The sequence below is a fragment of the Pseudonaja textilis genome, chromosome 1 (genome assembly GCF_049901715.1).
Source record: "Pseudonaja textilis isolate UNSWEBS1 chromosome 1, rPseTex1.2, whole genome shotgun sequence".
In the NCBI taxonomy this organism is placed as follows: Eukaryota; Metazoa; Chordata; class Lepidosauria; order Squamata; family Elapidae; genus Pseudonaja; species Pseudonaja textilis.
The window spans coordinates 327,686,609-327,710,599 of record NC_141990.1 but is presented as its reverse complement, the minus strand read 5'-3'; the positions used below and the strand labels follow the sequence as shown (position 1 = coordinate 327,710,599).

Here is a 23,991-nt window from a genome sequence, read left to right as displayed (position 1 = left end):
TTCGTGGCTTACGCTCCCCATATATCTGGAAGCAGCCAGATGTGTCCAGGCTGCCTCAAAGCATTCAGACTCCGAAATCTTGGGCACAGTCTTAAGGATAGCTGTCTGTTAAGTCATCTGGACCTTCCCCCATCATCCAACGGTTAGTTGCCTTTTCAAACCTTTGTTTTTATTTCCTTTCCGAGAAGCAGGCTTGTCCTGGTTCTTCCCCACTTTCTTCTTTACAAAATACATTACTTTTTGGGGAAATGTTGTGGGTTTATCAAAAAAAAAATGTGAAAAAGCAGCTCCAGGCAGAATGGAAAATAGGGATAGGACAGAGGCGTGGGTTGTAATATGTGCCTTATCTGATTTTACCTACTCTGGTCTGATTCTCTTACCCCCCTCCTCCAGATCCCAGCCTTTTTTGCATATTTAGTGACCCTGGAAGGATTCCCTCTTGGTCCATTGGAAAACTGCCTGTTTTGTAAATACAAGGGCCAAGTTCTCCCCCTCGAGGGTATGTTAACAAGTGAGCCAAAGAAAATGAAAACTCTTAATGCTAGAGGCCAAAAACCTCTACTGGCCTTCCTTTGGGAATAGATTCATGAAAATGAGCCTCTTTCTTTTTCCTCTCTCATTTTCTCCTTGTGAGATTTCTTGATACATTCCAAACGTGGTTTTTGAAAAAAAACAAAAAAAAACACGGTACCTGCCATTTTAAAATGCATTACATTTGTTCCAAAGTGCCAGTGAGCTGTCGCTTTAAAATTGCCTTGCTGACATCATGCCGTTGCATTGCATGAGCTTTACTTTCTCTGCTTTTGCCTTAATTGCTTAAAAAAAAAAATAGAGCCACAGGGGGGTAAAAATGCTGCCTAGCTAATAGCTACCCTGCAGGGTCCCTGTTATAGGCATGCCCCATCTCCATTTCCTCAGAGGAACCTCCTCCAGATCCCAGCCCTAAGCTAAACATTTCCTCAGTACCACCAGTTGCGTTTGTTTTTTTACCCTGCACTTTTGGACTTCCCAGTTTGGCTGCTGGGAAGAGAAATGAGCTGACTGGTTCTTGAAACTCAGGATATCCAGGCAGGCAACTCCTGGGTACAAGGCTGCCTTAAAAGCATCTTGGTGGACTCCCAGATGGATGGCCGTTTTCTCAAAAGTGGGGCGAAGTGGGACCAGACTTCTTGCCAAATTGTGGAGGGGTTCTGTTCCTTCTGCAGGAGTCTCAGTCAGCAAAGACCCCTCAAGTTCTTTAACGCCAGTTAAACAGCAGCAGCAGCAGCATATATTGCTCCTGTTGGACTATTTCGCAGTAAGGTGGGGAGCGGGCTTGTAATGTAGGTCTTTCTGGGTACCTATAGGGAATTCTAATACCAGAGAAGAAAATGCCCTAGATGAGATCTTCAAAATCAAATTATCCAAGCAGAAAATGGTAGCCAAAGGGTCTTGACAAATATTTGGGTGAGGGTATCTCACAAGATCACCTCATTTCTCTGCCATGCTCTGCCCACTCCAGGAACCCTGCCAACCATGATCTCCTGCTGCAGTTTCTGTTTTGGCGTTCTTACCTCTCCTCCTCAAATCACGCTGTCCTTCAGAATAACGTTTTGAGAACTAAATCGCTTGCCAATGTATCATGTCTGCCATTGTCTTAATATAATGTACTTATAACTCTAAAAAAATTGTAAATGTTTACATTATTCCCAAGGGAAATAATAACATGGGTTTGGGTCAAGAGATGGATGCTGTGGAGAATTAACTCTACTATTCTGATTCTGCATCATGTTGTAGATTGCATTGTGATGTGGTGTGGTGTTCATTCATTCAGGGTTTTTTTTTTCCCTTTAAAAATAAATGAACCTTGGCTACTGGAAGTAGAAGCTGTGTTTATGTAATGTCAGATGAAATACTCTGTTCAGTCTTTTGGAAAAAGGTTTTAGGATTGAAAGATTCTTCAGAATAAGAAGTTGTACATTAGATGGCCTATTTCAACATTTTTGGAGCACTCGTTTTGGAAACTGCACATATTTGCCATCTTAAAAGACCTTTTATAAAAAGTGCTATATTCATAGTGATGCCTTATGACACAGAGTTTCACTGTTTTTCCAAATTCCTCTGTCTGGTTTTAGGTGAAAATTTCTTTGTGTGAACAGAATTGCTAATCCTAGTTTTTTAAAAAAACAGAACCCAATATATATAAAATTGCGATTACATTAAATAACTAGACAGTTAAAAGGGGATTTCATCTAACTGGATTCAGATGCCTGAGGTAAATATATTTTATGTATCTACATATATATAATAAAAAATAGAAATATAAAATGCATAACAAATAACACTAGAGTACTCTAATTCTTGCGGGGGGAGTAATTCATAAATAATAAAATTGAATAAGTAGCTTGCATATAAGTTGCCAAAAGATTGCCAATAGCAAAAAATACAACATACAGTTAGCCCTCAATTTACAACCATTTGTTTAATGACTGAAGTTACAGCAGCAGTGGAAAAAGACTGAATCCCCAGTTTTCACATTAACAACCATTGCAACATCCCATGGCCACATCAATACATGGTCATAAATACATGCCAATTGAGCACTTGGCAACTGGCATCTATTTATGGCAGCTGCAGTAGAGTCCCAAAACAACTGGCACACCACTTGAACATCATTGGCATTGACAAATTCACCATCAGTCAATTGCAAAAGACAGCTTTACTGGGAACAGATACCTCTAATACCATCAAACATTCACTTCTGCGTATCCCGGGTTTTTAAGAAGGACTTGACAGGAAGATAAAAAATGCCAAATCCAGTCTGAACATCTGTCTCTGGCTCCGAGATGGACCATAATGATAATTATATAATGTATCGCAGACAAATATCCACCAGTAGATAACAGATTCCCATTACGCAAATACTCTCACTTCCTGGTTAACACAACACTTAATTATTAAGTTCACTACTTCAGGAACATGTTATATTTACAGTCATTACTACAACCTTAATGAAATTCTTTACAAGTTCTGATTGAGAAAATGAATGTTTTCGTATTCAATTCCATTTTTACGACTCTTAATTCCTTAATTTGGGGTAGAGACTGGGTGACTGGACGGAGCTGAGCGTTTACTGGCTGGATGTCCTTTCTGATGCCTTTGTGGCGTTCACAGCAGATATTTTTTCTTCGCACCCTAGGAGGGGAACAACTGCCACTACCTAGGGTTGAACTCTCAACCTTCTGAGCGGGAGGCAAGCATCTTCACCACTAGGCCACTATGCTGCTCTTTCCTATTATGCTTTTTTAGTTGCAGAAAAAGAGATTGAGGATCTGTAGTGTGGCAAAAGATGTTTCTCAATGTCTTCTTAGTTTCTACTGCTCTCTTAAACTACAAAATTGTCCCACAGGAAGCAGCGCTGCCCCTTTGGGGAAATGCTGATTTAAATTGTGTTTAAAGAACAATGGAGTTCACCCACAATTAGATTAGAATTAATTTAAATCCCCTTCATTTGAGGGTATAGTCCCAATTTACGTGGCAGCTCAACAAGTTCAACCTGTCTGTTTTACATCTCGCAGGGAGGGGAAAAGCTATTTTTATCTAAGTCTTTGGCGGGTACAAAATAGTGCCCGAATTAATTTAGCACAAGCCATGATATTAGCCTTTTGTTTGTGAACAGAGCTCTGCCTGTTTTCCTTTAATGTTTCCTTTCCCAGCTGAGGATTGTTTTGCATTTTTGCTTGTCCACTTCATAGTTTCACAAATTGTTTCTCTCTCCCTGTTTTTCCATGTTAAATCAGCTTCTCATTATAAATGATGAACCAGCTCTCTGAAAAGATTCTAATGCTGGGAAAGGCAGAAGGAAAGAGAAGAGGATGACTGGCAGTAAATAACCAATGTTGATGGGGGCACCTTTGGAAAATCTGAAGGACCAGGTTAGGAACAACAGAATAACTCCATTGGAAGGGACCTGGAAGGTCTTCTAGTCCAACCACCTACTTAAGCAGGAAACTCTATACCAGGGGTCCCCAACCTTTTGGGCAATAAGGATCACTTCTGTGGAGAAAGGTTTTTTTGCGGACTGGAAGGGTTTATGGTTTTGCATCCTGTGGATGGGGCTTCACTTGTTTGTGCAGACCAGTTGCTGGCATGCCTTGGATCGATGCTGGTCCACAAACCGGGGGGGTGTTGGGGACCCCTGCCCTATACCATTCCAGACAAATGGTTGTCCAATTTTTTTCTTAAAAACCTCTTTGTGGCTCCTAAGAGTCAACACTGACTTGATGGCACACAGTCAACTTAAATCAGTTTGAAGGAGATTGCTTATCTGAGCTGCCCACAGTTTTCAGCCTGTATGTCTTGATTCTAGCAGGAAATGCAGTGGAAGAGATTTCAGATCCCTTAAAAGGACCAAGGAGCTGCTGATAGAGTTCTACAGAGGAATGATTGAGTCTGTCGTTTCTACTTCTAGAACTGTCTGGTTTGGCACAGCAACCAAAACAGGACAGGTACAGACTTCAATGGATAGTTAGGCTTGCAGAAAAGAAAAGAAAAAACAATTGCAACCAGCCGGCCTTCCATTGAGGACCTGTGCATTGCATGGGTCAGAAAGAGGGCTGAGAAAATATCTACAGACCCCCTCACATCCTGGACATAAATTGTTTCAACTCCTCTCTTGGGACACTGCTACAGGACGTTGTATGCCAAAATAACTATCCTTTGTGCCATAACCGCTGAACACCTAATTCCCACAGTACTGTCTTATGTCTAAGGATATTTACCTATATAGTAGAGGTGTATTGCTATTACCCTTATCTTTTCATCTTTCCTACTATCTTCTCCTATTGGTATCATGATTTATCACCTGTTGTTTGCCTTTTATGATTTACGATTGTATCTTATGATTTATGATCCATGCCTTACCACAGTTTGCATGTACGCCAGAGGTGGTATTCAGCAGATTCTGACCAATTCTGGAGAATCGGTAGCGAAAATTTTGAGTAGTTTGGAGAATTGGCAAATACCACCTCTGACTGGAGATTTTACAGTATCCTCCTGCTGCACCCACGAAGCCGTGCTCACAGAAATGGTAGTAAAAGAAATTGAATCCCACCACTGCCTAGGAAGAATGCCTTTTCTGTCACAATGCCTGCCCTCTGGAATGGCCCCTGCGCAGAGATTTGAATATGGTAGCTGATGTCATTCAGAAAATAATTGAAAACCTCTCTTTTCTGGCAGGTGGGGTTGCTTTCTGGATACGTATGTTTTATTTCTTTATATTTTGTCCTTCCTCCTTTTTAAAAAGTAATCCACAAAGGGTTGTTTGAAGTCAGGCAACCTCTATAAGTAAATATATAGGTAGAGGACTGACAGAATTCCTGAAATAGTCACATTTAGAGTAACACTGCAAAAAGAATCTAAACAAATACCATTTCACTTCTCTGTCTCTAAAAGGAAGCCCTGTCCACCCGTCTGCTTCATTTATCTTATTCAAGTTGATTAAAGCTCTGAAATAATTGAGTTCTTTCACAGACCATTTCTCATCGGAAAGACTGGCTTTCATTCCAAGCAGCTTAACAGAGATTAAACCGAAAGGGTTACTTCCCATCTTCGGGTGCCAAGTGGGAGAAGAAAGCTTATGATGGCCTATCAACCCAAACGACACCCTCCCATCACCCTTCCTACTAGTGATGATAAGGAAAAGTAAATGCCACTCTCGTGGATCTACAGCAAGAGAATTGGAGCATTTGGATGTTCAGTGTGCACACAAGCATCGCTTTTTGCCATCTGCCATCTGGACTTCAGTTAGAAGTTTGCATTGTGCACAGATGGGACGCCAGAAGGTCAATGGATGGAAAGGGCAGCTGCCTTCAGCCAGGGTGGGAAAAAGAAAGCTGCTTGGAGCAGGATCTCCTGTCTCCAGATCGTGTGCTAGCTTTTGCTCCCCACACAATATTAGCTTTTATTTTTAAAGGCAGTTTTATTAAAAATTAAAGTAATCAAAACTATAAACTAAAAAAATGACAAAAAATAAAGGGTGCAGAAAAAAATTGGAAAAAAATGGAAAAGAAAAATAGGAATATAGTAAAGAAATATATAAAGAAACGACTTCTTCATCACAAGTTTAAATTTTAGTAATTTGTCTCTTAAAAGAATTCAACTAATTATCTCTTCTTTCCATATCCCTTTTTGGATCTATAAACAAGTCCTTAAAATCTGATCATTCTGAAGGAAGTGAATAAGTTGCTTGGATGAGAAGTGAAAAACAAAAACCAAGAAACTTTTTTGAAGAAGCACCTTTGGGACAACCATGACCTGGATGACTTGAGGATCTTCGTAGACATTAAGTTATTTCAGTTTGATCTGCAAAAGTCCATTATGGATCACTAGAGATAACAACATATGTTAACCTTGATTAGATAAATCAATTTTATATTCCTTCCTTTTACTTTCAAGAATCTTGATCTTTAGTCCTTTCAAGTATTATCCTAGAACTTGATTTCATTTTATAATAAAATTTTTCAAAGCTTTAACCCATCTCTTTTGTAAATACAATATATGAAAATTATCCAGGTCATTCTTTCATTTGTTATTTTTAGACCCCTTTTAATTACCAATATATCAACTGGATTCATTTATCCAGTGTAGCATCTTTTTACCTACCATTCTTGTAGCCTGCCATTTTTAAACCCACTTTCAGATCAGTCTCGGTTTTGTTTGGAAAACTTGTTCCCCTTCCGCATTTTTTAAACACAAACTACCTTATAGAGGCAGACACTCTTAACATTAACTTATTTTAACCATTTGCCTGGGATGGCATGAGAACTACTGTTTTGGGCAGGGGGTTGGACTCAGAGGTGGTATTCAGCAGGTTCTGACCAGTTCTGGAGAACTGGTAGCGGAAATTTTGAGTAGTTCAGAGAATCAGAAAATACCACCTCTGACTGGAGATTTTACAGCATTCTTCCCCTGCCACACCCACCAAGCCATGCCCACAACTGGTAGTAAAAATATTTGAATCCCACCACTGGTTGGACTAGAAGACTTTCAAGATCCTTTCCAAAGTCTATATATGCAACCTTAGCTCCTGGATGAACAGTGGGATATAAATCTAAAGCTGAAGGTAAGTAGAAGACAACGTAATAAAAAGAAATGAAACTCTGCATAGTTTTGGAAATGTATTGGAAAGTTTTTTTTTCCCCGCTCAATGTGAAAACTTGGATTCATCCATAAAAGTGAAATGCAGCGAGATTCTGGATGTTAAAAGGACATATTTTGATTGAAGGCATAATTGTGGCCTTTACAGCTAACAGATGTGATTTAAATTATATTAAAAAGGAATTGGAGAACATTCTGGAGGCTTTGGGCTTCTTGCTAACTTTTGGGAATGTGGCCCCCACTTGAGTATCAGCGCTGCAAAGCACAAGGACTAATGTCCAGTTTTCTGTCGATGCACATGGACTTCCTAAATTAACCTGGTTAGTCCTGTGTTAGTCCATATCTAAATTCGGGATATGATGCATTCTTGGCTGCTCAAGCAGAACTTTTCTGCTTTTTGAAAAGGCATTGGGCGGGGGGGGAGGGGAATAGAGTCACTCAATCTCCTTTTTTTCTCCAATTTTTGGAACTCGCTAACACAAGACAAGTTGTGTGACCACTTTCTGAAAATAATTTTAAAGAGAAACCATTAGATAAACATACGGCAGGTTGCGCATTAATTGTTGTAAGGAAGTGAAGTTTGCCCTCTTATTAGATCGCGGACAAATAGGGAGAGCTTTTTTGTGAGCTTTCTGAGAAGTATTCATTGGTATTTTTGTTGGAAATGGGAAAGCTGAAATAAATTTCCCGATAGAGTCCGGCTCGTGAAAATCACTCTGTCGTGGGAAAAGAAGGGAAAAAAAATACCCGGAGAGGAAAGGGTTAAAAGAACGCTATCTTGATGCTGTCGTAAAACCATCCAGTTTGCTGTCGCAAAAAACGCTTTCCCACTCTGGCGGCCAGATTTTCAAACGCGCGTTACGTTCCCCCTATCTTAGAGACCAGGTTAAGAAAAAGGAAGAGAAGGCAACAATCGTTCTAAAAGGGCCTTGACTTCCGGATCCGATAGATTGCGTCCATATGAGTGGTGGAAGACTAGAAGAACGAATGGGAAACTCTGGATATTAGAGACATACTGTGCAGCGGTATTTTTCAACCTTAGCAACCTGAAGACATACTGACTTCAACTCTCAGAATCCCCCACACATCTTCAAGTAGCCAAGGTTGAAAAACATTGTTGTATAGATTAACAGATTAACAGAGTTGGAAGGGACCATGTTTGTAGATCATCTTGTCTAACAGCTCCCCTCCCCGCCCAAGCAAGACACCCATTTTGACAGATGGCAGTACAGTCTCTTCTTGAAAGCTTCCAGTGATGAAGCTCCCACAACTTTTGAAGGCAACATCTATTCCATTGGTTGATTGTTCTCACTGTCAGAAAATTTATCCTTATTTCTAGGTTGAATCTCTCCTTGTTCAGTTTCCATCCATTGCTTCTTTTCTTGCCTTCTGGTGCTTTGGAAAATAACAGCCCCTCAAATATTGGAAGACTGCTATCACGTCATGTTTTAGCCTCCAGTCCCCTAATCATTTTTGTTGCTCTTCTCTTAACTCTTTCCAGAGTCTCAACATCTTTTTTATAATGTGGTGACCAAAACTGGATGCAGTATTCTAGATATGGTCTTACTAAGGCTTCATAGAGTAGTATTAGTGCCTCACATGATCTTGATTGAATCCCTCTGTTAATGCAATTTCGGATTACACTGCCTTTTTTGGTTGCTGCCACAAACTATTGGCTCATATTTAATTGGTTGCCCACTAAGACTCCAAGATCCATCTCACAATATAGAAATTGATTGTTACATTCAACAAAGTCCTTTTGCGTTGCTTCTATAGATTTGTTTTAGCATTCAACTCCCATTATACTTGGAATAGCCATTCCTTTTATATACCTTGAATGGTTTTTCTTTTTCTTTTTTGGCTATTGCATTTCATCTAATTCTAAGTATGGTGAATTTGTTTGGTTTAAACATCAAAAACAAAAAAAGAGTCAGGTAGCTGCTTAAATACACGATAGAAAAACACCAGAGAACTTTAAAAAATTAGTAATCCAGTATTCAATATTTAATTCCAATTTTTGTTCCTTAAAACATTTTGGAAGGAAATGATATCTAATAATCTTTTGATTTGGAGCACCATTCTTTATAACTAACTCCTGATTACCGTCAGTTTGTTCTGTGCATACTCATGTTCAATCCCTAGCAGGGCTGGAAGATTTTCCTACTACAACTATGAAGAAATGCATCTTCATATTATTAGCATTCAGGTTGGTTTGTTTTATTTATTTTCTGGTGGAAATCCATCTGGTTCCTTGCATGCTGCAACATTTTATTTTACAGTTTGTAAATTTTAACGTAGATTAATGAGCTTGATCAGTTTATTATTTTATCAGTTGCCTTATGGTTTTTCAATTTAAGGTTAGTTGATCAATAATGAAAATATGGAAATAATTTTTAGTTATCTATTAGGCTGATTCAGGGCTGGAAAAGACCATATGCTCTCAAAAATAATTGATTGGGTTTTCATTATTTCTCTTATTCCTCTTAATCCCTGAGTAGATTTGGCAATGGACTTCATACTGTATGAACCAGAAAGTTTCAGGAAAGGGTCCAATGCTCATGACAAAAATCCAATGTGATCATTTACCCAGATCAAGAGTCTTAGACATTAGTTGCAGCAGCTCAGGAGTCATCACCCGTGGGCTAGATGGTGTCAGTCATAAATAACCAGCAGCATTTGTTGAGTTCATAGCACAGAATAGTTTATTATTGCTATCTCTATACAAGAATCTAGTCAATTTACAGTCCAAGCTAAATTGATGCTAAATAAGGATCAACTTAATTCACGGGGGGGCTGGACTTGGTCTCTTGTGGCAATGCAATGATTCCAAGATGATGACATGTTTAACCCCACCTTCCAGCTTAGCCAGCTCTTCTCCTAAAGGTGGTCTAGTATTCTTATTTGCTGAGTATCTACAATATGTGAGCTTCCTCTGTTATTCCAACTTAACCACCACTCAACTACTTGTGAAAAAAATGGTTTAACACATTGGCTGGGTTTGTAAAACATAACCATGTTCAAATTAATGGTGGTTTTCCAAATATGACCAATTTCTTGGATTGAAACAATATACAGAACCATAAGCTAGTTCTATGGGCTTGGTTTATACATCATGGGAGGCTAAAATGTAAATAGTTTACTTATGTTTCATGGGATCATTGAATACACCCAATATGTAAACAAAGTTTCTGTTATTCTTCACATATTTACCTAATATTATTGTGAAGTACAGAATTGGAGTTATTCCTATATAACATGACATTTTTCCTTATTTTACATCTTTCTTGATGATATCCTTTTATCTGTTCAAAATCTGATCATAACATCTGAGATAACAATAACACAACTTCCTAAGTTCTTGGGAAGAATTTGATGTGTACAGAAGGCCAACACCAGTTAAATAATTAGCAGATATGATTTCACATATTTCTAAATAATAACAATATCAACCATAATAATGTCACCATTACTGCTTTCCTTTTACACAATTATTGGAGTTCCATTTGAAAGTCTTCATTGACCGATTAAAATCTATTTTGACTTGTTCTTCCTCACGTGAACCAGTAGAAAAATAGGGAAATGTAAAGACCTTCAAATACAGATCAAGCAAATATGGAAAAAGAAAGTTGGTAATGCCAATAGTAGTTGATGCACTTGGTGCTACCCAAAAGATCTGGCAAAGCACTTGGACACCATAAAAATAGTCAGAATCTCAACACATCAATTAAAAAGACAGCATTACTTGGAACAGTGCATATATTACGATGGTCTCTTTAACTATTCCAAACCTTTGAGAAGGAACCAATAGTGAAAAGTACCAAATTCTGTAAGAACTACTTGTTGGATTGGTAACAAATAACAATAATAGTAACTCCCTTTTTATGATCCTCTAATCCCTTAGTTCAGGGTAGAGTCAGGCGACTGGATGGAGCTGAGCATTTACTGGCCGGATGCCCTTCCTGATGCCAGGCAGAGTTTGCAGCAGATTTTTTTTTCTTTGAGACCAAGAGAGAAACATCTGCAGCTACCTGGGATTGAATTCTCAATCTTCCAAGTGGGAGGCAAGCTTGTTCACCACTAGGCCACCACACCAGTCTAAATAACAGTAACAATAATTCATTGTGTTTCTTATCCAGAAGACACTCAACGATGCTAACTAGAAAAAAAAATACAACACGGACAAGTAAATTCAGATTTTGAAAAATGAAAACAACTCATTCAGATTGGAGTGGCTAGGCGTAAAGCAGGAGAACATTTTGTCTCTTCTAGAAGAAGGAAAAACGTGGTTGCGGAGATAATTACCATATGAGAAAATCCCTTTGCATAACTTGACAGCAACATTGATGGGGGTCATTTTCCGTGTATTGAACAAATGGAGAACTTATTTCAGAGGGCATATTTTAGTTAGCCTCTTCTTTCCTGCTGATCTTAGTAGCAGGTTTATGTTGAGACAGGCTTTCTGGCTCTTAGAAAGTCTGCTTTTACTAAAGATGCCTTCTCACTTTGTACACCCCTCCCCCAATTAATTATATTCATATCTGTACTCCTAATTTCCCCCCAGTGTTGTCACTTTGTTCACACAGGAATTGCTTGAAGGCCTTAACAGATTCAGCTGTCATTTTCTGCACCTTTTCTGTGGTAAAGTAGCATACATTGAGGCTCTGTGCAGGAATCCAAACCCTTTTTACTTGAATGCATTCTAGGAAGGAAAAAAAATATCATCTCTAGAGATAATGGCATCATCTGTCTGATTGTTAAAGTTATTATTCTATATTTTGCATTTTGGAACAATGAAGAATATGGCCCTGTACATATTTTTCAGGTATTTGAAACTACTATCCTATTATTTGCTTGCTTACTTTGGTACTTTTAATGGAACTTAGTTTTTAGCCTCCATCTTCTTCATTTCTGAACCCTCCAGTTTATGTCTATGGAGAATCTCAGTCATCCAGCTCATGGTTGTTCCAAAGGTGCTGGACTTTCTTGGTTTTTACTTCGAAAATGTTTTGCTTCTCACCCGAGAAGCTTCTTCAGTTCTGACTGAATGGTGGGGAATAGAAGGATTTATAAGCTTTGCGGAATAGAAATGTGTTGAATATAAGATAAATGAGTTATGTGAACCATATAAATCCTTTTATTCCCCACCACTCAGTTAGAACTGAAGAAAGAAAACATTTTTGAGGTAAAAACCAAGAAAGTCCAGTTGCTTTCCCAAAAGCACCTTTGGGATTCTCCAGTTCATCTGAATTGAAATGCAAACCCTGAAATGGAGATGGTCCTCAGGACTGTGACCAACACAATATATTTTGGGAGTTGCAATGTCAGAACAGCACATATTAAGTAGACTGCATTGGCACCAAAGATTTGTATCAATGAGCTCACAATACTGACAGGTCTACTTAAGAAAACATTGTTTTCCAAAGGGCAGCAAAAAATATTTCTGATTGGTCAAGGGCTGTAATATCATGTATTTTTCTTATTGTCAAAAGATACTTAATTTTTGCAAGGTGGCTGGCCATCTATTACCTACAATACTAGAAAGCAGTATATCTCTGACATTGGTTGTTGACTAACACTAGATGGCAGCACTTAGCTAACTTTGATCTCAAAAAGTTAAGGTTGGATCTACAATGCTCAAGTTAGATTAGAACCATGATGGTGAACCTATGGCACACGTGCCAGAGGTGGCACACAGAGCCCTCTCTGTGGGCACATAAGACTTTGCCCCTGCTCAGCTCTGCCATGCATGCGCGACTCCCGCCAACCAGCTGTTCTTCAGGCGCATGCACAAGGGACATGGGTGCATGCATGGGGGCATGGCCGCATACATGGGGGGGCATGTGCGCATATGCAGGGCAAGGGGCATGCATGGGGGTTGCGCCCATATTGCATTTTGGGGATATGTGCGCTTTGGGTATTCAGTGCCGAAAAAGGTTAGCCATCACTGGATCAGAACATCAGAAAATCAGAACTATGAATTAGAATATTTAGCTGCAACAATCAGATGATAGTGGGAAACCATGTTTGAATTGTACCCTTAAAAAGTATATTTTGTCATCAGTCCTTTGACTCAAAGGACGCTTGATCTTAGCTGTATCTATGACCTTACTGCCCTTTCCCCTTCTACTTTCACTCTCCTTAAAAGTACAGTACAGATAGTTCTTGACTTACAACAGTTCGTTTAGCGAACATTCAAAGTTATAATGGCCCTGGAAAAAAGTGACTTATGACTTGAGCAAAATTCACATGAGCAAAATTCAGATGCTTGGCAACAGACTCCATTTTGTGACTTTCTGACAAGCAAAGTCAATGGGGAAGATCCAGATTCACTTAACAATCATGTTACTAACTTCACATCTGCAGTGATTCATTTAGCAACTGTGGCAAGCAAGGTCGTAAAATGGGGCAAAACTCACTTAACAAATGTCTCATTTAGCAACAAATTTTGGGCTCAATTGTGGTTGTAAGTCGAGAACTATCTACTGTATAGTAGACTGGAAACAGGTTTTTGATCTGGCTTTGTAGGGTATTATCACTTTAGACTGCAGGGCTGTTCTGTGTAATTAGAGGTTTCCTGCATCCAAAAAGTTTCATAAGCAGAGAAACATTGGGTCATTTTGGTGGTTTGAACTGGCACAAGTCGATCTACCTTGAGAACTAGACCATATTATACCTTTTGAAGCTGTGGCAGACAGAAATCCAGACCTAATCTCTTCCTGTTCTTTTTAAAAATATTTTTATAAGCATGGCAGCTCAGTATTGCAATTTTTTTTAAAATTGACAATTAATAGAGTATGATTCTTCTATTTTTATGATTCTTATAAAATATTTTTATGATTCTTATAAAATATTTTAATATATATGTGGTAGGTAGTTGCTAGGAGTCAGAAACAACTTGATGGCACATAGGCAATAAAATATTTAAATGCTGAATAATTGAAAGATCTTCTTTTTTTAAATCATTAGTTGGGGTTTCTTTTGTTTCTTATTCTAGTTTGTATTTCACTGTATTTCATTTCATCAACCTTTTGCATTCTTATATTTTATATTAAGAAATATAATTAATGTAAAATATACATTAATAAAGTATAGAAAAGAGGTCATTGCAGTGCAGATTTATTTCATAATCAGCTGGGCCTAAACCCAGGTGTATTATCCAGTACAAATACATTATACTTTTTCCTGTTTTCTTGAAAGAAAAAAACCAGGAAAAAACCTGAAAAAAGGGCGAGCCTGAAAAATCTCATATTTAGAAACTTTCCTTTTTAAAAAAACTTTGCTTCACAAAACCAAGAACAAAACCGGGAAAATAATTAAATGTAAAGGACAGCTTTATGAAAGAAAGGACTTTATTACAAAACAGGCATAGTTGCTATAATTATATGAATCCCCAAATTTATTTATTTATTTTTTCTTTATTTATTTATGTCAATTGCTTACAAGATAATAGGTATAAGTAAAAAACATAGGTATGAAATACATGAATACATATAAGAAAAATAAAAATAAATAAAAATAAAAGAAACAATAGGACAGGGACGGTAGGCACGTTGGTGCGCTTGTGCACGCCCAGTTAGAACAATACATTTCATCGGGGCCTAACTCAAAATCACCATAGGCATATAATTTTAGTATGGTAACATTCGTGGTTAGGACGCTCCCAGCATTCTGCACTGATGCGCGTGAGTTTGCACGGTTCTTTCTCTTCACGTGGGCGACCCGGCCAGCATCCTACAAAAAGCCGGAAGTCTTCTCCAGGCAGCCACCGCGTCGTCACCTCTACACTTTTCTTTCTCTCTCGTCTTCCCGCCTGCGCCCTCTCCTTTTTTCTTTCTTTCCCCCTTCCCTCTCTTAGGCGCATGCGCCAAAAACCCTTTACGGGCGCCGGCCCCCCCTCCCTTCCAGCGGATGGCCAGACTTAGAGAGAAGGGGGCGAGAGTCTCCTAAGCTCCAGAAGCGGAGCTCGCTATTCACCGAAGCGGTTTGCGCCGCCGCCGTGACGTCAATGCCATAGGGCGCCCGTGGGCTTTACGCCGCTGGCGCAAAGGCGTTGCTCTTTGCCTGCTGGGGAGGAGAGGGACAGAAAGAGGCTTAAAGAGACAACAGCGAGCCATGGAGGGTCTGGGTGGGAAACGACCTTTGGGTCCCCACCCTTGAAGAGCCCGGACGGGGGAAAAGAAGCTCAGGTGAGTTGCGACGGAGTGAGAGGCGGCGGCTTTTTACCCCTGGAGGGCTTTATTTTGTAGGGAGGGGGTTTCTCTTCTTGAGTAGGCTTGCAAGCAAAGGGGGGAGTGGGAGGGCGCCCTCTTGCATGTGCCCCAATGTGGGGAGCCGCTGGTGGCGGAAGGGAGAAAGAAGGAGTAAGTTTCAGTTTGTAAGGCGGAGAAGAGGAAGAGGGCTTTTTCCCCCCCCCCCTTACATTTTGCAAAGACTATTATTACTTTGACTATATTTAACAGAGCAAAGTTTAGTGCAACCTCCCCTCGCCCTGCCCCGTACTTTTTCTTCACCGTTTTATGGAGGGTGCGGGGTGGTGCTTGGAAAGGCTGGAGAAACGAGGAAGCTTAAAGAGGAGGGTTTGGCTGGAAGGCCTTCCTGTTGCTTCCTTCTCCCCCCGCCCCCCCCCACCTAGTTTGGTGGAAGGGATGCTGAGCAGAAAAGCGGGGGTGACCTAAGGACGGTACCCCACAGTTTTTCCTCTTAAAGAAGCCCAGCCGGCTCTATGCCTTGCCCCTTCTCCTTGTCTCTGCATTTATGTGATGCGTGGAAGCATTCATTGGTGCTTGCCTTGGTTCACAGACACCGAGGTTTATATAACTTCCCACCCTGACGTTCTTCCCCTCTTCCAAAATCTCAAAGGGCTTCAAAGCTGGAAAAAACGGAATTTGGGGTAGGGGAGGGTTAGGAAGGGGGAAATTGTGTACTTGGAGATGGAAGGGGGGTTTGCTTTTTAGAACTTTTGCAACAGAAAAGAAGCAACAGCATGCTAGGCCTGTACTTGATTTTGATTTTTATATATTTATATAAAATATATATATATAATAAGATATATATATAATTCAGTGTGCTGAGTTTATTTGATCAAAAATATTTTTTCTACAAAAATAAATAAAACATAGTGGAGGTGGATTGAGGGCGGTGGTTAGAGCTTCTGGGCTTCCTTGCATGTTAAGATGCTTGTTTGTAAAAGAATAAGGTGGAAAGTAAACAGGTGAGCCCTAGTTTTCTTTAAGTGCCCTTTTTTCCCCCCCTTTTCCTTTTCCATTGGTAACCAGCTTTTCCACCCTGGTTGGTCTCTCTATACCTCAAAACAAATTATTACTAATCTCCATAATCAGGGCGTGTTTGTGGAAAAGAATAAAAGAGGCAGATGGAAGAAGAAAAGGAGCGGAAGGAAGGAAATTAAAAATTCTATCAAAGGTTTTTGTGCTTTGGCATGATATTCATAAACTGAAGATGGGTGCAATTTGGGGAGGGGGGAGAGATGGGGCTATATTTAATTTTTCTCTTTTACTGAATCTTGGACCCAATTGAATGAACCTTCTGTTTTTCTTTCAGTTTTCCTTCTATTTATTTACACATAAGCATGAAGATTTAACTTCTGGTCCTCCAGGCAACTGTCAATGTTTTAGATGGTGTTATTCCCCAGCCCCTGTTTCTTATTGCAGTCCTTTTTGTGATGTATCTTTTTGTGTTTTAAGCAGGGGAATTCCATGCAGCCACCACAAAGCCTTCGTGCTTTGTGCTTACCCCCTCTCCACAAAACCTGTGGTTTGTTTTGTTCAACCTGAGTTGTAAATTAGAAGATGGTTTCAGGAGATGCAAATGTTTGTAGATTAGATCTAGTTTTGCATGACAGTTGAAAACACAGTAGTTGCACTAAGTATGGGCAGAAGAAATACTTCAGTTTGTGTACAACATGTATGACTTATTTCCATACTGCTTTTCAGGGTTAAATACAAAGTATTTTAACAGTATCGCTTTCCCCATAACCTCTATTTTCTGTGGTTCTTTTATTCCCGCAGACTATAGATTGCTCTGCATTGGGTGTCTATATTTTTAATTTCTGCAAATCAACTTAAGTGAATTCATGCCAGATTGTAAAGCAAGTTGATCTTGTTGGATATTGCCCCCCTCCCTTTCCAAAAGGTGTTTGTAATTGTATTCATAAAAGCCAGTTTCTTGCCTTTATTTATTTCAGGTCTTTCTAGATCTGAAATTGAAAGCGTGTGAAAACCTTTGCCAAAGGAACTACAGACCAGGAAATACATAAGGTTCCCCTCACCCCCGCTTTCTTTGCAAAGAATGCTAAAGGTTAGTTTTTATAAATAAAATAGGGAGGAAATTCTGAAGTTACAGAATAAGGACATATGGGAACAGTCTTGTTTAATTAAGATGAGGGAATTCAGTGCATGTGCCAAGTCTGAGAGGCAAAAATAAAATAAAATGATCCTTTGCTTCCTTTCTTTTTTCTCCATCCAAATCCATTTCCATCCTCTACCAAAAATTTAGATGATGAGGCTCTTAAGGCTTCACCCTTTGTGTTTTTACCTCTGAGGTATGGTCGATTTAGGCTGAGAAGTACCTGACATAAAGCTTCAGGTTTGGAAGGAATTAATGTAAGTTTTTCTTTTGTTAGGGTAGTTTCAGATTGACTGAGTTTATTTCAAACAAGGTGAGCCTGTTAGGCGTTAACTCTGGTTGCATGAAGTCTTTGATCTTGAACCACCTAGTAGTAGCTGCTGGCATGTGCAGAACTGTGTATCTGTTCTGCGGGCAGGAAAGAGTGTGCCATGACTTGGCTGTTAACCTTTGCATGTCTCCAGGAGAGGATTTCCCTTGCATGCATATTTGCACACTGAGAAAGACACTTAGAAATGTGACACTCTAGTCAGCTGTTCCTAAAGCATAAATCAAGTTTGTCATTTACAACTCCCAGAATTCCTAGGCAACCCTTGGTAACAATCAGTATAGCGTGTGGATGGTGACATAGTAATAGCCTTCTCTGTGTTACTATGTAGAAGTAAATGTTAGCATTTCTGGAGCTTCCTTAACAAAGAATCCAATCTGTTCTTACTCTAGAATTCCCCCATTGTTTTGAAGATTCCCTTGCCATGTGCAGCTACAGTACAGTGCCCATTTTAAGCCCGCACGCCATCCTAGTGAGGCTGCAGTAATATTGCATATGCTTCTCAGGGCTCTCTGTCATATGGCTTTCTGAGATAAACATTAATTATTTAACAGACTGGTTGATGTGGAAAGTAGAAAATAAAAAATAATCTGTCTTCGTTTGCTTTTTTTGTTGCTTATGTTTGAGAAAGGTACATTCTCGTGAAAGCAGCAGCTTGTCTGGAACAATTGAGGAGAAAAAAACCCCCCCTCCATCGTATTTTTACTTGTTCCTGTTAGTTGACTAAGACAGAAAATCTAATTTTTGACCATTTTGGGAGAGCAAGGAATATGGCAGGAAACATGTGGGTGATACAATCAATTATCTTTTCAGTTCGGTTCCCTTTTTCTCCTGAAGCTATCTTGAAAAAAATACTGTCATGGGATGTAAAAGGCCAGTGTTAAATAGCTGTTCTGTTCGTCACCAATGTCACAGTGCTACTGTGTGAGTGTTAATCATTAAAAGTTATTTGGACTGTTGATTTTCACATTTGTGTCCTGGGACTACTGGGTAATATTATTTGCTGATCTTTGGTGAACAAAATTAGTGCTGAGATACAGGTTTTCTTTAAACAGAACTTGTCAGCCGTGATTGATCTTTCTTTGCAGGACATTGATGTGAATGGCAAGGTAAGTGGCTTAAATGCAGTTTTGGTTCATGTAGGGTGAGGTGTGACAAAATTGCCCAGGGCCATCCAGGATAGGAGAAGATGCTTTTTAAATGACTCTCATTTAGAAAGAATGTTTAAAACCATGATAGAGGACTAAAATATGTGGAAAATGTTGTCTTAGAAATGCTGGCCACAACCGTAAATGTTTTTTTTTTTAATTCATTGAACCAAATAAATATGAGGTACTTAATTTTGTGAATGGTGCAAGAATTACAGAACCAATTCTCAACTCTTTCGTCTTAAAGAAAACATTCTTCCCCACCTGTCTTGCAGGAATAGTGTAGAAGCTTTCATCTGTTTTTTTTTAAAATCTGCTTTAGACAAAATGAGCTGTGCGAATGTCATCGCAGGAGTTAAAAAAAATAAGTGACTCAGCAAATGGTTGAATGCACCAAGGAATTTTGTTCTACGTAGAAAGCTACTGTTCCTTATCAGCAAATATTGGACAACAATTCCCATCAGCCCCAACTAACCTGTGGTCATGAATTAAGAAAACTGTATTCCTACAAGTTCAAATGAGCAACAGATTCCCATTTCTTCAGGAAGCAAAAAAAACTAGCTCTGGGCCCATTCCTTAAGAATGTGCATCATAAATTGAGCCAAGGCTTTTTCAATAACAAGACCAGGTATTAGCCCTTCCTTTTCGGATGCAAATAGTCCTCATTTAGCAACTGCATCATTTAGCAATCATTCACAGTTATGACAGTGAATGAAAAAGTAACTTTACCAATCCTTGCATTTATGACCTTCGCACATCTATAAAAGAAAGGAAAGCTGAAGCAAGATCATTTAAGTATGGTCAGTTTCATGTAGGGACTGCCTCATGAATGGTTGAATGGCCAGTCCTAGTTGTGGTCACTAAATGAGGACTACCTGTTTTAGTACTAGCAACAGAGGTATGCTGCTTTTGAATGGGGAGGTACTTTTAAAGCTGGGAGAGAGCAAAGATCTGCTTATATTTATATTGCTTTCCTCAGTACTCAGAACAAATTCGAGCTGTAAAGCAATAATTTAGAGCTCTCCTTTGCATCTGTTGCCTGGGCAGTTTAGGCTGCCATTCAATATATGAACTCCATTTAGCCAACTGTGGTCGATAGGCTTCTCTGTCATACATTAGTTAACTCTGCCTCTTTCTTTTTTTAAAAAAATCTGGTTTTCCACATCAATAAGCACCCATGCATTCTTATGCTTTAGAATAGCAGTTCCCAAACTAGAAGCTTTAAGGGTCAAGTCCAGACTTGTTAAGCCATCATATTGAATGTTTCTGTATGGAATTGAAGCTCTGGTGGATTAGATTAGATTACAGTTTCTGGCCTCCCGTGGCAAATGGGTATGCTGGCTAGTAGTTATAGAGTTGGTTAGTCAAATCAAGAGGGGGAGGGCTGTTAATGAGTGTGCTATGATATCCCCCTCGTTTCTTAAATATATGATCAGTCATGCCAGTCTTAGTGTTCACACGATAAGTTCGTTAGCACCAACTGTGATCACAGTCACAAGAAGATCCCACAATAATACTTATCGTGTAGTAGTAGGTGAATTCATTTCTGCCTTTGTTTCTGATTCATTTTAGGGTTAGGGTTGCTGCCTATATTTTTTAAACAACAAATGTGGAACAGTAAAATAAGTGGAAGAAATAAAATCTTAACTTGAATGAACTAGAAGTACAAGGAGAGGGAGTTGATTGGGATACACTCGTGTGCATGTGTGTGTGAGAATATATTCTTACAGTTGCAATAGTGGAGAATATGTATAACTCAAGAGTGAATTATTTGACTTTGGTACTTTCTGAGCTCGGTGTTGAGCATTAATGTTACCTAATTTAGCAAATGTTTAGCTTGTGCAATGGATGGCTTATTATTCATAGAATCATAGAGCTGGAAGAGACTTTGGAGGTCCTACTTCAACCCCCTGCCTGAGGCAGAAGTTTTATACCATCCCAGATACATGGCTATCGTATCTTTTCTTGAAAACTTCCAGAAAATGCAAATTTAAAACCAAGTTCAGAGAACACCCCTGGACAATTCTCATAATTTGTTAGGAAAGTAGAATAAAAATAATAAAATGGCATAAACTTTGTGCATTCAAGATAAATTAGGACTGCAGGTCCCAGGATTCTCAGTGTCTGGGCATATGGGCCATAAAATAAGTGGGAAGACAGGGAGTCCTTGACTTACAACAGTTCATTTAGTGACCATTCAAAGTTACAACGGCGTTGAAAAAAGTGACTCATGACCGTTGTTCACACGACCATTGCAGTATGCCTACATGATCAAAATTTAGATGCTTAGCAACTGGTTCATATTTATGATGGTTGCAATGTCCTGGGGGTCATATGATCAGCTTTTGCGATCTTTGGAAAAGCAAAGTCAATGGGGAATCCGGATTTACTTAACAACCATGTTACTAACTTAACCTGGCTGGGGAATTGTGGGAGTTGAAGTCCACACATCTTAAAATGGCCCAGGTTGAGAAACAGTGTTCTGGCTTTTTGACCATACCTTAAATAAGTTAGAGAGCAGTACTACAGGCTATTTCTGCTGCAGCAACTGCCTGCAATTTGGCAGATCGAATCTCACCAGGCTCAAGATTGACTCCGCCTTCCATCCTCCCAAGGTGGGTAAAATGAGGACCCAAATTGTTGGGGGCAATATGCTGACTCTGTAAACTGCTTAGAGAGGGCTGTAAAGCTCTATAAAGCGATATATAAGTCTAAGTGCTATTGCTTTAAAGAGCAGGCCAGTACAACAGGCCACATGCAACTTGCCAAGCAACCTTGGGTGACCAGTGGCAGTTTTGGAAAACCAATCTGCTGCCACCAAATATTGCCACCACCAGGTTCTGCCATACACATTTTCCCTCCAACATCTCCAGGCCTTTTGGACCCTGCCAGTTCCAATGTTGCACTGCTAAACAGAGGATCTGCATGCTAGCTATTCCTTAGCAGCCCAATATTATTTTTAAAGGTTTCTTTCCTCCTCTACAAGTTGTGCAGGCTGGTCTAGAGACCAGAACTACTCCAGGCTTCAAATAGATGTCTGTTATACATATACAAGTAGTCTTTGACTCACAACAGTTCATTTAGTGACCGTTCAAAGTTTACAATGGTAACTTATCACTGAAGTCAGTGAGAAAAGTGACTTAGGACCGTTTTTCACACTTAAGAATGTTGCAGCGTCTCCATGGGATCAAAATTCAGACACTTGGCAACTGACTCATATTTATGACGGTTGCAGTGTCCTGGAGTCATGGAAATCATCTTTTGTGACCTTCTGACAAGCAAAGTCAATGGGGAGGTCAAATTCACTTAACAACCATGTTACTAACTTAATGCAATGATTTACTTAACAACTGTGGCAAGAAAGGTCGTAAAAAAGGGGCAAAGCTCACTTAACTTTGCTTAGCAACAGAAATGTTGGGCTCAATTGGGGTGATAAGTCGAGGACTATCTGTACACCCTATATTTGGTATAGACTGCCAGAAATGAATCTGAATCTAGCGTGGATATCTCCTAAGAAAGGGCCTTATGCGAATCCAACCACCCTTTCTAATTTACATAGATTTGGGAGCTGAATCTTCTCCAAGCTTAAACTCTCCACCACCCCTCCCTGAAAATCTCTGCCCTAGAATTAATTTGGCCTTACTGCCCTTTGCATTATGTAAAGAAAATCAAATCGACATTGTTCCGATGTGCCTTCTGCTCTAATTGATTTTGGGTGCTATCACAGGGAAGTTTTAATTGTGTTTGTGTTTTCTTTCTTTGCATTGTATTGCAATTTCTGTCTTTTTGCTTTGTTAATTTCTATTTTTTTGTGTGTGTGTATTTACTGCTTTTCGTCTTGAGTCCAGCAGGTTTGGGACGGGTTGTAAATTCAGGTGTTAGATTGATTGTCTGTGGACATTGGAGTTAATGTTGCTCATGCCGCCAAAAGGGAATGATTAAGGATGCTGTTGGAGGCTGGATAGTACAAAATCAAACAGTTAAATCGATCAGGGTGTTCACTGTCCCTACAGGGAAAGGTTAGATGATGAGCTGTGGATCAGCCAAAAAACTGCATCCGGAGCATTGAAGTGTAGAGTTCGGAACTCCTGTTTATTTCATTTGCAGACTGGGGGAGAAGGAATATAAATTTCTCCAGCTATGCATGTGGTCTGTAAGAGCCGTTATATTCTCATTAAGCCTTACTATTAATATTTATTAGTATGATTTTATCTGTTATTAGTTTAATTTTTTTGTTAGCTGAGTGCCCTCGGGCTAGAAGGACAAGATATAAATCAAATAATACCATGTTACTAAAAATCTGTAAAAGTTTCCTCTGGGCAACTTGAGAAAAATCACTTGTTATACTTTTATTTCTTTTCATGCTTTAAATATAGAAAAACAACAACCCCACCTGTGATACCCGCCCTAAAATACAGGTAGTCCTTACTTACTGAATGCCTTGGTGCAATGCTGTTTTAAAAAAAATCAGATTTGTGACCAGTCCTCACATTTAAGACAGTTGCAGTATCCCATGGACACATGATTGCCATAGAGGTGCTTCACAACTGGTGTACAGTCACAACTGGTTTCTGCCAAGCTGAATGAATGGAGCACACAAAAGTAAAACCACAAATTGTGGTCACACGATGTCTTGCTTAATGATTGTGCTGGTTCACTTAATGACCAAGTTGCTGCAGTAATGTTATTTTCCATTTAACAATGGAGTGGCCGGTGCCAATTGTAGTCACTCAGTGAGGACTACCTGTAATAATATTGTGCTTGAAAACTAAGATGAGCAGATGATAAGCAGAGAGATGTTTTCTTCTTGTGGGAGATTTGCTAACTCTGGCATAGCTATTTTGGGACTGCTGGATAGAGGCTTACTCTAATTTTTCATAAGCCTTAATACTAGATCAGGTAGTCCTTGAGTTATAATCATTTGTTCAATGACCATTTGAAGTTACAACAGCATTGAAAGTGACTTATGACCGTTTTTCACACTTATGACCATTGCATGATCATGTGATGAAAATT

The 23,991-nt window shown here is 39.3% G+C and overlaps 1 protein-coding gene across 6 annotated transcripts in view; it reads left to right on the top strand.

Annotated features, from left to right (window-relative positions):
- The first annotated feature begins 6,984 nt into the window (after positions 1 to 6,984).
- CSNK1G2 (casein kinase 1 gamma 2) overlaps positions 6,985 to 23,991 on the top strand; it is a 108,913-nt gene continuing 91,906 nt past the window's right edge. The window contains exons 1-2 of one of the 6 annotated variants that reach the window (XM_087922747.1): positions 14,942 to 15,323; positions 17,339 to 17,451. The gene's annotated coding sequence lies outside the window, so the exon portion shown is untranslated. Of the gene's footprint in view, positions 7,103 to 14,875; positions 15,324 to 17,338; positions 17,452 to 23,991 lie in introns of those variants that run through there. The other 5 variants (XM_026698970.2, XM_087922748.1, XM_026698969.2 and 2 more) reach the window with 5 other exon arrangements.